Below are 12,296 nucleotides of genomic sequence, written 5' to 3' on the forward strand. Positions count from 1 at the left end.
GCGGGTCATCGTGCTTATAGCGCTGCCTCTCCCACCGCGGTGGGGGACGCGTGTGGGACAAAGCACTGACGAAGCCAGACCAAGGGCGGGCCCGTCTGAGCCCGTCCAAAACCGGCAGAGGCTGGGTCGGGCCATCCCTCTTGGCTGCTGTCTTTGAAGTTGTTGTCTGATTCGAACCCGATATCTGGACAGCTGGCCATCAAGTCCGTGTACCTGCGAAAAGAGGTAGGCTTGCACCAACACCTACCATATAGACATTGCTCGGACGTTTAAATACAGGCTCTGGTATTTAAATCCCTTGATAGGGAAGAAGTTTCCCTGGACTAAGCGCTGGACTTATACCATGACATAATACGAGTAAGAGGCATTTGTCTGTTTTTATTGCACTTGTATACACGCCGTTTAATTTTATTTTATCCGTTTATTTATGCTCGTATCTGTTTTAACTTAGTTGTGGTATCATCGAAGCCACTTAAAGATATGGGGAGGCGAAAGGCTCAGACGGGGACTGCTGGGGTTAAATCAACGGTCAGTTCATCTTCCACTGTTACCACAATGGACTCCTTCCTAAAGAGAGCAGCTGCTGTTATTGACAAAGAGATTAAACTTGTAAATAGGCGTCTTTACAGGTCACCCACTAATTGTCTGCACCCACCTACACTTAGATCCAGTGTGCCCCTGGTTGAATCCTCATCCGCCTGTTCCGACAGCTGCCAGGGGTCGGTTGCAGTCTCTTTTATCACTGAAGGGTTACCACCTGTAAATGAAGCTCCCTCTCCAGCACCTTCTCAGACCCCGCACAGATCTCTCTCACCAGTTGGTACAATTGAAAGAAGAGGAATTATTGTTCCACCTCAAAGGAAGGACTGTACTAACACATTGAATCCCTTGTCCACCCATTCGCTCTTCCAGCCTAGTCAACCCATTGCCCAGAGGGGGTTTAATATCCAGGAGGGCACAAAACGGAAACTTCAAACCACTGGGGGTAAAGTAAAAAGATCTAAACTGACCCCGGCCACTAAGCCTTCCAATAAACCTTTGGTGCCCAAAACGGTAGCCACAAACTTAGACATGACGGCTACCAAGATCTTTCAAGACAAAATGATTACCTTGCTGGATACCAAACTGAGTCCTATTTTGGAGAGGCTGACAACAATTGAGAAAAGTCTTGCAGGGGGGGCCTTAACTGATATTTGTACCAATCGCGGGATTATAAGTGAGATCCTCAAACCAAAATCAGCAGTCAAACTTGGCCCAGGTATACCTAAAAACCCTACCAAATCACATGAAGACCAGCAGCACGCACAGCGACATGCGGTGCAGTCAGCTCAAGGGGAGATAGATGGCCAAAGGGGTGGTCAGACACTTAGCATGCCACTGGTAGTTCCTCCTTACAGGCGGGACCCTCAAACTATCATAGGCCAGCCGCACGGCCCCACGGCGTTGCCAGGGGAGGTCCGCCAGTGCCCTATTACTATTCATCTTCCCCCAGAATCCACACCTTATGTTGGGTCTTGGGAAGCGTCCCGCCTCTTCGCCCAGGTACAAACAAGGACTATAATAATTTAAAGAACAAGGTACTCCACTGGTTAACAACTAATACCCCCGCTAGTCCTGGTGTGGAACGCAGTATCATCATGGTACGTCGAGTGGAATGGATAGGCAGCTCTAAAAAGTTGGGAGGGGGTGACTGTGTTATAGTTAACTTCAACATGGCCTCTGTAGCCAAAAGAATCCTGTCAGGTGATATTCGTGCTGGTCAGTAATTTCACAGGACCATAATACAGGCACTTCCACTGGGCTTCTCCTATAGAGCTGAATCTCATGGGTATATAATGAGGAATAAGGACAGGGAACTCTCACAAGCCAGACGGCCTATAAAAACTAGGCAACAACCATGCGTTCCCAAAACCATCGTACAGTACAAGTTATCCCTGGGGGCCTTGCTTTGTTCCTGTCGCGCCTTCCACCCTAGAATTAGCCAACAGATTTTCTACGCTATCGGGATTGGAGGAATGAGATTGACTGGATACTTCTGATGAGACTGTAGAGAAGCCATTGTGCCAATAGAGGGCCCATCTAACCCCGGCAACCGAGATAGAGACTTTGCAAATGGTTCCCCTTTCATCACCACAAACAGAGGTGACACCCCTCGATGTGGATAGTAATGTTCTCTATCCTGGAATATAGCAGGCCTGGCAGATAAGTTCCGGGATCCCTTTTGGCAACAGTTTGTTAGGCAATTCTTAGTAATTTGCCTTCAAGAGACCTGGTTAGTGGATTTCAACTTGTTCCTGGAGGGTTTTAAAGCTTATTTTGTTTCTGCCTCCCCGTCAATTAGTGGTAGAGCCAAAGGAGATTTGGTTATTTATATCTCCCTGGCTGTTGACTGCCAGGCACAAACCCACCCTTTTTTTGACCAGGGCCTTCAGGCCATCACACTTAGGAAGGGGAATAACACAATGACCCTGATCAATTTTTATAACCCACCAAATAGAAAAAAGGGGGAATGTAACATCATACAGCTGAGTCACTATCTAAGAAAGTCATGTGATCTCAGCTCACAGCCTCTGATGGTGCTGGGAGATTTCAATACTCATCCCTGTGGCGACCCAAAGAACACAAAAATGTCCGACATGGGATGCCACAGAACGAGGGGGTTTCACTTTGAGCACTCAACACAGGGCGATGAATTAAACAATCTAGTCAGTGAATTTGACCTACTGACACTAATGTCCCTCTCTGCCCCAAACTGTAAAACCCTGACTCCCACCTTCAAAGGAAGAGGTACCAGGTCTTTTATAGACCATATTTTATTTTCTTCCTCCTCTCAGTCCCTTTTTCAGAGGTTTACCATCAAGGACAGCAGTTATAGTGATCACAATCCCCTTTGTGTATACCCTGGTGGTGTATTTCTATCCGGCAAATCTAGGGGAAGGGTATTGGGAATCACGAGACCTATAGGCGGTGGGTGCCGCCTTAAATGGTCCCAGATTGATCCAGATTCTTCCTATAGGGAGGTGAGAGACTCATGTGTGGCTGAACATGCCCTCTGTGTCCAACCGGAGAGTCTACCAAGGGATGTTCTTAGTGCTTTTAGCTCCTTCTCACGCAAAGCAGGGGAACTTTTGAGGGCTCAGCCTGTAAGGTATTTAACTCAAACCCAAGATGGTTTGATTCCTCTTGCTCCCAGGCAGCACGTAAGTTAAAGGAGGCCCTGAAAGATGTTCTGAGAAACCCCCCATACATACAGGCTTGTCGTACAGGGTGCAAGCAGGCCCTAGCTACCCATAAGGGAGCTCTGAAGCATGAGGCATGGAGGGAGCTGCTAGAGTCCAGCACATTAAGGAATGGCACACGGTTTTGGGGCATTATTAACAGACCCCTATTCTGTGAGGATACAAGTAACATCCTAGGCTCCCACATCATGGAAGAGGAATGTGTGGCCCACTTTCAATCCATATTCAAGGACTCCACAGGTCACCACGACCAGTTACCCCGGACAACAAACACTGACTATCTGGTCTTTGAGCTAACAGAGGTAGAGGCGGGCATTGCGGGCCTAACCAGTAACAAGGCTCCTGGACCTGACGGAATCCCACAAGACCTTTACAAATCGGATCCATATTTCTGGGCCCCGATCCTGGTGGCTGTATTGAATGCAGCGGCCAGGGACGGTAGCCCTGAAACCTAGGCCATTTCTACCATCGTGCCAGTGTTCAAAAAGGGGGACTGAAACAGTACGCACTGCTACCGACCTATTTCTCTCATTGACTCTGTGGCTAAGGTGGTGGGAGGTGTACTACTGCAAAGATTATCATCATGGGCAGAGGAGCATAATATTATCGCTGACACTCAATATGGGTTTCGTGCGGGGTGGTCTACGGTGGCCCAAGGTTTAAACCTTTACCTGATCCTTGGCAAGTACACGATGGCCCGCCCAGGTCTACATGGCCTTCATGGACCTATCTTAAGTGTTTGACTGTGTAAACCGGGTTAAATTGTGGCAGTCCATGTGGGCCATGGGGGTGGAGGCCCCTATTGTGGACTTTCTAATGGATCTGCATAGGGACACTAAGGCAAACATTAGATATGCACAGGACCTTTGGGTTTCCAGGGAATTCAACATTGAGAAAGGGGTGAGGCAGGGCTGTACTTCAGCCCCCTTCCTGTTTAACCTATACATCAATGATCTTGAAGAAGCCCAGGTAGCTACGGGGGCCGAGTTCCTGCATGTGGGTCGCTGGAGTCTCCCCGTCCTCCTATATGCGGATGACACCATCCTGATAGCGAGAACCACTAGAGGACTCCAATCTCTACGAGATGCTTTCTTGAACTTTATGGGGTCCCGTGTTTTAGGGATCAATAATGCAAAATCCTATGTCTTGCAGGTAGGGGCGCGTCCCACGAAAAATAATTCCTTTTCTGTGGGTTCCGCGAAGGTCCCCTATAATGTCCATTTTTTCATACCTGGGGGTCCTGCTGGATGATCGGCTGAAGTGGGGGCCCCTTATTGTAAAGAAAAAGGGAGAGCTCATTCGAATAACTGCCGCTATTTTCAGCTTTGCTGCCAAGATGGGCAAGCGCCCAATTGCAGCCATGCTGAAAATTTACCAGGCTAAGGGTGTGTCAACTGCATGTTATGGTAGTGAAGTCTGGGGGTATACCACAGCAGACGCACTGCTGGTGGCAGAGAACAACTTTTTAAAGCGCCTGCTAGGAATGCCTACCGCTCTATTGAACCTGATAGCTCATGAAGAACTGGGGCCCCTTTTTTATGTGATTCACTTGCCTTGTGTCCCCTAGGGTTTTGGCTTAAGTGCTGGCCAAACAAGGAGCTAAAGCTTACCCAGCAGATTCTAACAGACATTATGACCTTGGAACATATGTCCAGAATTCCATGGTTGAAGTATGTTAGAGGTTGCTTTACAGAGCTGGGTCACCCGGAACTCTTTTTAAAACCCTCAACCATAATACAAAAAGGATGTGGAACTGGTTAAAAAAGCATTTATTTGCTCCAGGAAGCTAGAAAGTGATGAACAGGAATTATGCAAACCAAGGGTCCGTAAATTCCTGATCCTAAAAACCCATCCACCGACTGAGCCATACCTTCTGGGGACACTGACCACCTATGAGCAGTTTTTACTGTCCAGGTTTCGCCTAGATTATTTTTCCATCTTTTAATTGCCGTACCGAAAGGGTGTAGCAGAGGACAGGTGTTAGCACCCTGTGGCTGCGACAACCTGTCTCCACAGGAGCTGCTACATTTCATGTTCCTCTGCAAATTCTATGAAGTACCTCGGAGACATTTTCTTCTCCCCCTTTTAAAGAGGCTTAATTTGAATCAGGTTCGCCCAGCACTTTTGTATCTACAGCTGTTGAAACCAGACTGTATAATTATAATCTTCATTGTAAGTCTGAAGTCTTTGGTGAGAACCAGGGCCTGCCTGGAATAGTAGTTGTTTTAGGGGGAGGAGGGACTCATAGCCTCAAGATATGTCTCTTGTGTGTTCTCTATTTTAAGCACAGAAATATATTTATTGTATTCGCCATATTTCTTTGTAACTTTTCCTGTTTTATAGCTATGAATTGTGAACTTTTTGAATGTACTTTTTTTATGAGATGTGTAAACTTACTGTGACTTTTATGGTTTTCACACTGTAAAACCGAATCAAGTTTTATGATGATGATGGTGTAAGACAAAAGTGAGTAACCATCCTTGTCCTCCACTGGAGACCTCAGTTTCCTTGGAAATGTTACAGGTAAATAAGTCTCAGAGAATATTTTAAATGGGGACTCTGTATTACCCAAAACAAGGTACCATCTCACACTTCAGCTTGTTTTCTAATTTTCCATGTCACTGCGTTTTAGCGAAGAAATACGTTCTAGAATTCCTTGTATGTAAAATAAACCCAATTATACAGCAAGGCAAAAAGCATGGTTCATGTCGGTTTTGTCCCGGAGGCAAACTGTGATTAGGTGATTTCCACTCTTTGGGGCCCATCGGGAGACGGGGAGGGGAAAGACCGACCGGAGACAATATAAGGTGTGATAAAGGCCGCTTTATTGGGAACAGGTGCATTTTAACACAATACCACATCCTTGGCCTTTGCCGTACAAAACTAGACCTAACTAAATATACACATACCTGCCAAACCCCCACCCCGACCTCATAAAAGTTCCCCCGCCAACAACATAAACATAAGTACCAACTACCCAAACGCTTGCCTCAACTGTTTAAACACTTGCCATATGTTCACTCCCTCCCCCTCTGTCCAGTAAACCTCATTCCTCCTATCCTACCCCCCCTTCAACTAGGAAAAGCGCCACTCGAAAGCCCCATACAGCTTTCGCCCCCCCCCCCTTGGGCCCCTGCACCTTTGGATACCTGCGCACCCCAACTGCTCGATCCACTGCCTCCTTCAGTTGCACAATATAGAGCTCCATCCCATATCGTGACAAATGCACATCATCCTCCCTGAAAAAATATACCGCCCCATACCTCAGTTCTGGGTGCTCCATCCAACCCAAACCTTCTTTCTGACAAAATGCCCGCATTTCCCTGTTAATTTTTCTCCGTGTCCTGTCTATAGTTGCAGGCCTCTCTGCCCCCTTCCAGCATCGCCTAGGAATGAATTCCGACCAAACGACATAACACCCTGCCCACTGCCTCCGAATTTCTAGCAAATCCCTCTTCATCTGTTTCACAAGTGCCAGTCCCTTACACTGCACGAAGTCATTTTCTCCCAAGTGGATGACTACCTCATCCGGACAGACCCCCCCCCCCGCACAACATTGTTTACGCATGCCCCCTTTTCCCCTCCAATGACACCTAAACAACTGGTCATCTAACTCCAAATTGAGGTTCCTGTTTATCTCCCATTCGGCCCTCTCCGCTCTCTTAACAAAGTAATGGCCCACCACGTAAATGCTCATCGCTGTCGTAGTAGGCCCCGCCACCGCACCTCCAAAGATACATATGTAAGCAATGGGCCAAACATGTCCACTTCACTCCACACCTATCCCCCGCATTCTAACGTACCTCCTATAACAGTCCGATTTCCAGCGTCCCAGCCGTTTGATCTCCTCCTTACCCCAACCCCTTCGCGCCGCCTCCGTCGCCGCACCAATACGAAAGGAATGCGTCCCGAATTCCTTCGGGTCCTCACCCATAGACCGTAGGGCGTGCCGCAGGACCCATAGTAACTGAGCCGCTGTCACCCGACCTGCCTCTCCCCGGCCGAAAACCTCCGCCCCGTCCTGCGCCTGCCCTCCCGCCAGTCGTCTCCCCCGCTCCGCCCGACACACCGCCTCTGCCCCTCCAGGACCCAGCACCACCCAAGAACCCTCTCCTCGCTGATCAGTCTTAGACCTTCGCAGACGCACCGCCACCTCCCGGCCTCACAACTCCACTTCCCCCCACCTCACTCCCGGCCGTCCTTGCAACCCCACTAACTCCGACACCCGGAACGCTCCAAAAAACATCCACGACATCAGCGTGGAAAACAAAACCGTCTCCGCCTGATCCCTGCACACTCCCGGTAGGCGGCGCACCAAGCCCTCCAGCATCACCTCCGTAATAGGACACCGCTGCCCCACCCGCGCCCCCTTCTCCCTCTCCCACCCCTCCAAAAGGCGCCCCCCCAACTCTCCCGCCGAAGGCACATAACCCCACCAGAGCTTTCCCATGAACGCCACCCCGGCCAACTTCCCCGCGATCGTCACCCTCGCCAGTCCTTTGTCCATCAAACCGAGCATGAACTGCACCACCTGCTCCTCCCGACGCCACTTGTCACGTTGCCTTACCGCTCCAAAACGTAGAAACTGCAGCCAAGCCTGCTCGTACGCTCTCCACGTGGACGCCGCCGGAGACGCCTTCACCAACTGAACGACCCGCACTCTCCCACCAACCAAAGCTCCTCCGGCACCTGCGTCTTGACTGCGGCCGCCTCCGTGGCTAGCCCATGGAACCTCTGCCACTGTGAACGAGACAAAGCATCCGCAATCTCATTGTCCACCCCCGGTACATAGTGCGCTTGAAACAAAATGTCATGCTCCAAGCACTTCAAGACGAAAACGTGCATCAACTTCAGCACCTGTGTCTCCCTCGCGGACTGCCGATTCACCACCTGCACCACCGACATATTGTCCACCCTGAACAAGACACGCTTGTGCGCCTGATCCTGCGCCCACACTGTCACAGCCACCACCAACGGAAAAAGCTCCAGGAACGCGATACTCCTTCCCCCCGCCTGCCAATGAGCCAGCCATTGCTCCGCGCACCATCTTCCTGCCCAGTACAGACCGAAGCCGCCGACTCCCGCCGCGTCCGAGGACATCGTGACATCCCACTCCCAGTCCTCCGGGGGCGCCATGGGCACTCCATTAAAACTCCCCAGAAAAGCCAGCCACATGCTCAAGTCCTCTCTCGAACCCGCTGACAGGCGTACGTGATGGTGTGACAACGTCAGACCGGACAATGCCAGCCCCAGCCGACGACAAAACGTCCGCCCCGCCCGCACAACACGGCTCGCAAAGTTCAAATGTCCCAACAACACCTGCACCTCCCGCACCGTCACCTTCCGCCTGGCCAACATGCCACTCACCAAGTCAATCATCACCACTCGCTTATCCTCCGGTAGGCGTGCTTCCATGGCCACTGAGTCAAGCTCTATACTGAGGAAATACAGCACCGTACTGGGACCCTGAGTCTTGTCCGGCACCAAAGGAACCCCCAGGTAACCCATCAAGTCCGTAAAACTGTCCAGCTGCTGCTGGCAGTCCGTTGAACCGGGCCGACCCACCAGGAAGAAGTCATCAAGGTAGTGCGTCATCGCCCCAGAGCCTGCGCGCCAGGAAAAAGCCCACTGCAAGAAGGAGCTGAACCTCTCAAACAATGCACACGACACGGGGCACCCCATGGGAAGCGCTCTATCCACAAAAATGAGTCCGTCAAACTGGATCCCCAGCAACTGATGGTCCGCCGGATGCACCGGCAACAACCTAAACGCAGATTTCACATCACATTTTGCCATGAGTGCACCCCGACCCGCTGCCGTCACCAGCCTCCTCGCCACGTCCACGGACGAGTACGACACCGACGCCAAATCCGCTGAGATATAATCATTCACCGACGTGCCCTCCGGCCATGATAGATGCTGAATCAGTCGAAACTGACCCGGCTCCTTTTTCGGAACCACTCCAATCGGTGAAATGATCAAGTCCGGCAGGGGCGGCTCCTGAAAAGGACCCACCATCCTCCCTTCCTTCACCTCCTTGAAAAGCTTCTCCCGAACGATACCTCTGTGCGTGTTCACGGACTTCAGATTCTCCGCCCACCGAGCAATCCGCGGACCCTTGTACCCCAACCGAAAACCCTCCCTGAAGCCCCGACGCAGCACAGCCGCATCGTCCGTCTGCGGATAAGCCGCCAAAAGAGGTTCAAGCCTGTCCAGCCTAACCGATGTACGAGCCTTTTCCCATGGCACCACTGGGTGTCTCCTCCCGCACTTGGAGCATTTGTGCCGAAAATGGCACACTTGCCTGAGACAGGACCCCCTGTTGAAGTCCCAGCAGGCCCCGACGCTGTGTGTACTCCCGGTGTCACCCGACCCCACCCCCCTACGGGTGGGGCGGGCCGTAAAGGGAGGCGGCACCAGCGGAAGCCCACTGGCCGTGTAGATGGTGCGGCCAAACTTTGCCCCACTCATTGTCTGCTGATACAAGTCCGCATCCAACTCTCCCCACTGCGCCTCCCGGTCCGACGCCATGCGCGCCCGAAACTCCTCGTCGTAATGCGACCAAGCATAACCTCCGTACGTCACTTGCGCCCGCCGCACCACATCCATATATTTGAACAAAGCGACCCACCTGTCCGGGTACTTTTCTCAGTACACACTGGCGTATATCAGGAAGGCAGCCGACCAATTCTCAATGGTCACTGGCACCTTGGGGCGCCTAGCTAACTCCTGTTGGGGCGCCTAGCTAACTCCTGCTACTCTTCCTTCGAACCCTCCTTGGCCATCAACTCCCTGTGAAGCAACTTCAGAATCTCCACATACTCCCCTTTCCAGATCTTCTCCTTAGTTGCCAGTGACAAATGCGCCCCCACCGGTTTCGCTACCCCCATATAAGGCAGCTTCCTGATCGGTACCTCACAACTATCCTTCGCCCCGACGCTAGACGCCGCCGACCCTCCGGACTTTGCCGCATCTCCCATCCCAGTGTTCACCGACACCCCGTCTCCCGCCGCCTCCTTCGCTTCCGTACACACCCCAGAATCCATCACATACCTACCCTTCACCAATCTCACCACATCCCCTCCCGCAGCATCCATACCCACAGACACCTGGCCACCTCCGCCATCCGGACCCCCAGACACCGGGCCTCCATGATGCCCGCCCGAGCCACTCCCCAACTGAGTACCAGCCTTACCTGGCGTCAAGGCTGGCGTCCGCACCGGATCCCGCCGCCTAACCTGTTCCGCTGGGGGGGCCGCCACTCGCGGCACCGTCTGCCGGGGCGTACCTGCAAAATACTTCCAACAGCATTACTCGTTTCCCCCTCCCCCTCCCGAAGCTCCCCTTCCTCCTCTGACTCCATCTCCCCGCCTCCGTCTCCATCCCCCCACTGTCTGGCCTGGCCACCTCCTGTGCTCACCCTGCTTAAACCTGCCTTGTCCCTGCACGCCTTCATCAACGCCCCCAAGTCCACGCTCTCCCTCCTCCCACTCTCAGCTTGGTAATCCGTGTAGCCTGACACAGTCACACTCCATCCCCGTCCCCCGGCGGCCGTCTCGACCCATCGGGAGGGGGGCGGTGGAAACCTATGGCCCTGCCATCTGTTGTCCTCACGTGCATGGTCCCTCAGTGGAGCGCGACCGCCCGTACTAGGCAGAGCCGGCCCATCCTCTCGGCGGATTGAAGCCGCATGCTGCTCACCCGAGCCCCCTGCCAACTGCTCCTGCCAAGGAAAAAGTGGGGAAGTCCAGCATGCCGAGGAAAACTCACCCCCTTCGCCCCCCCAACCTCCTGTCGCCCCCCTTCCCCAGGCCGCCGAATGCCCTCCCCGTCGCGCCGGTCCCCCCCCCACACCCACCCCCACCCAGAACCCCCGAGCCTCCCGTCCCCCCCGCGCCCACCCCCAGGCCCCCACACGCCCCACAACCCCGCAACCCACCCCCGCTACCCCCCGCCATCCCCATCCCTCGTGACTCCACTTTCCGAACCACCCCCTCCCTCCCCCCTCCCCTACCCCCGTCCGCCCCTATCCCCCATGGCAGCGCCTCCCCCCTCCCCTGCCCCCCGTCCATCCTCGCCGCACTCCCCCTGCCCTCCATCCACCCTCACCCCCTGAGGCGACACCGTCCTGCTGGGCCCCACCACGCCCCCCTCCCCCTCGGACGATGACCCCCAATCCAGGTCGCTCTCCCCCCTCCCTCTGCCCCCCCTCCTTCCTCAATCAGCAACGGCGAGCCACCCTCTCACTCCAGCTGACCCCCCAGCCCCACCCCCCCGTCTACACCCTGGGCCGGCCCCGTTCCCCCCACCCCCCTACTCCCCACACCTTGGCAGCCGGGCAACCCCCCGCTACCCCCCCTGGGCACACTCCCTTCCTGTACCACGGGCACCTGCCCCCCTTACCCCCCGCCAACCCCCCCAGCCTGACACTCCTCCTCGTCTTCCGTGCACCCCCCACCCCTCTTCCCACTGGCAGCCCCCTTTCCCCCCCGCGCCTCCATCTAGTGTCCCGCCCGCCTCCCCGTCGCAGTCCGCCTCGCCCCCCCCACCCCCTCCACGAACTCCAGCGGCGCCTTCCGCGCCCCTCCTCGCCTCTTCCCCGGCCCTCCTTCCCGGCTCGGCGCCCCAGCCACCCGCTGACCACCGCCGCGCATCGCTCCTCCTCCCTTCCCCGCCCCCTCTTCCCTCCTCGCCAGCGACCGCGGAGGCTCGCAGGCCGCCACCGCCGCCGCAGCGCCATCTGCAGCGCGCCACGGGGGCCTTACCCGGACATCTCCACGCAGCAGGTCCATCCTGCCCGCTTCCCCTAAGAGGCGCAGCACCTCCATCACTCGGGGGTCCGACAACGCCCTCGCCGCCATGCCGCACCAGGTAACGCCACTCTAGCCGTCCGCACCACCGACCACAAGACCCGCTGCCCTGCCGCTTGTCACCTCACGACACAAGGTCCTATTAAAGGCAATGAGCGCACGCTACCCACACCACTAAAACCTCCTACACGCAATACACTGCCACAAAATTTCACCACAACAACTCTCCTGCATACTCGGCTGCTGG

At 54.2% G+C, this 12,296-nt stretch overlaps 1 protein-coding gene across 1 annotated transcript in view; it reads left to right on the forward strand.

Annotated features, from left to right (window-relative positions):
* Positions 1 to 12,296, forward strand: part of LOC144792329 (solute carrier family 2, facilitated glucose transporter member 11-like) — a 594,529-nt gene that overhangs the window by 43,390 nt on the left and 538,843 nt on the right. The window lies entirely within an intron of this gene.

Source organism: Lissotriton helveticus, chromosome 11 (assembly GCF_964261635.1).
Source record: "Lissotriton helveticus chromosome 11, aLisHel1.1, whole genome shotgun sequence".
In the NCBI taxonomy this organism is placed as follows: Eukaryota; Metazoa; Chordata; class Amphibia; order Caudata; family Salamandridae; genus Lissotriton; species Lissotriton helveticus.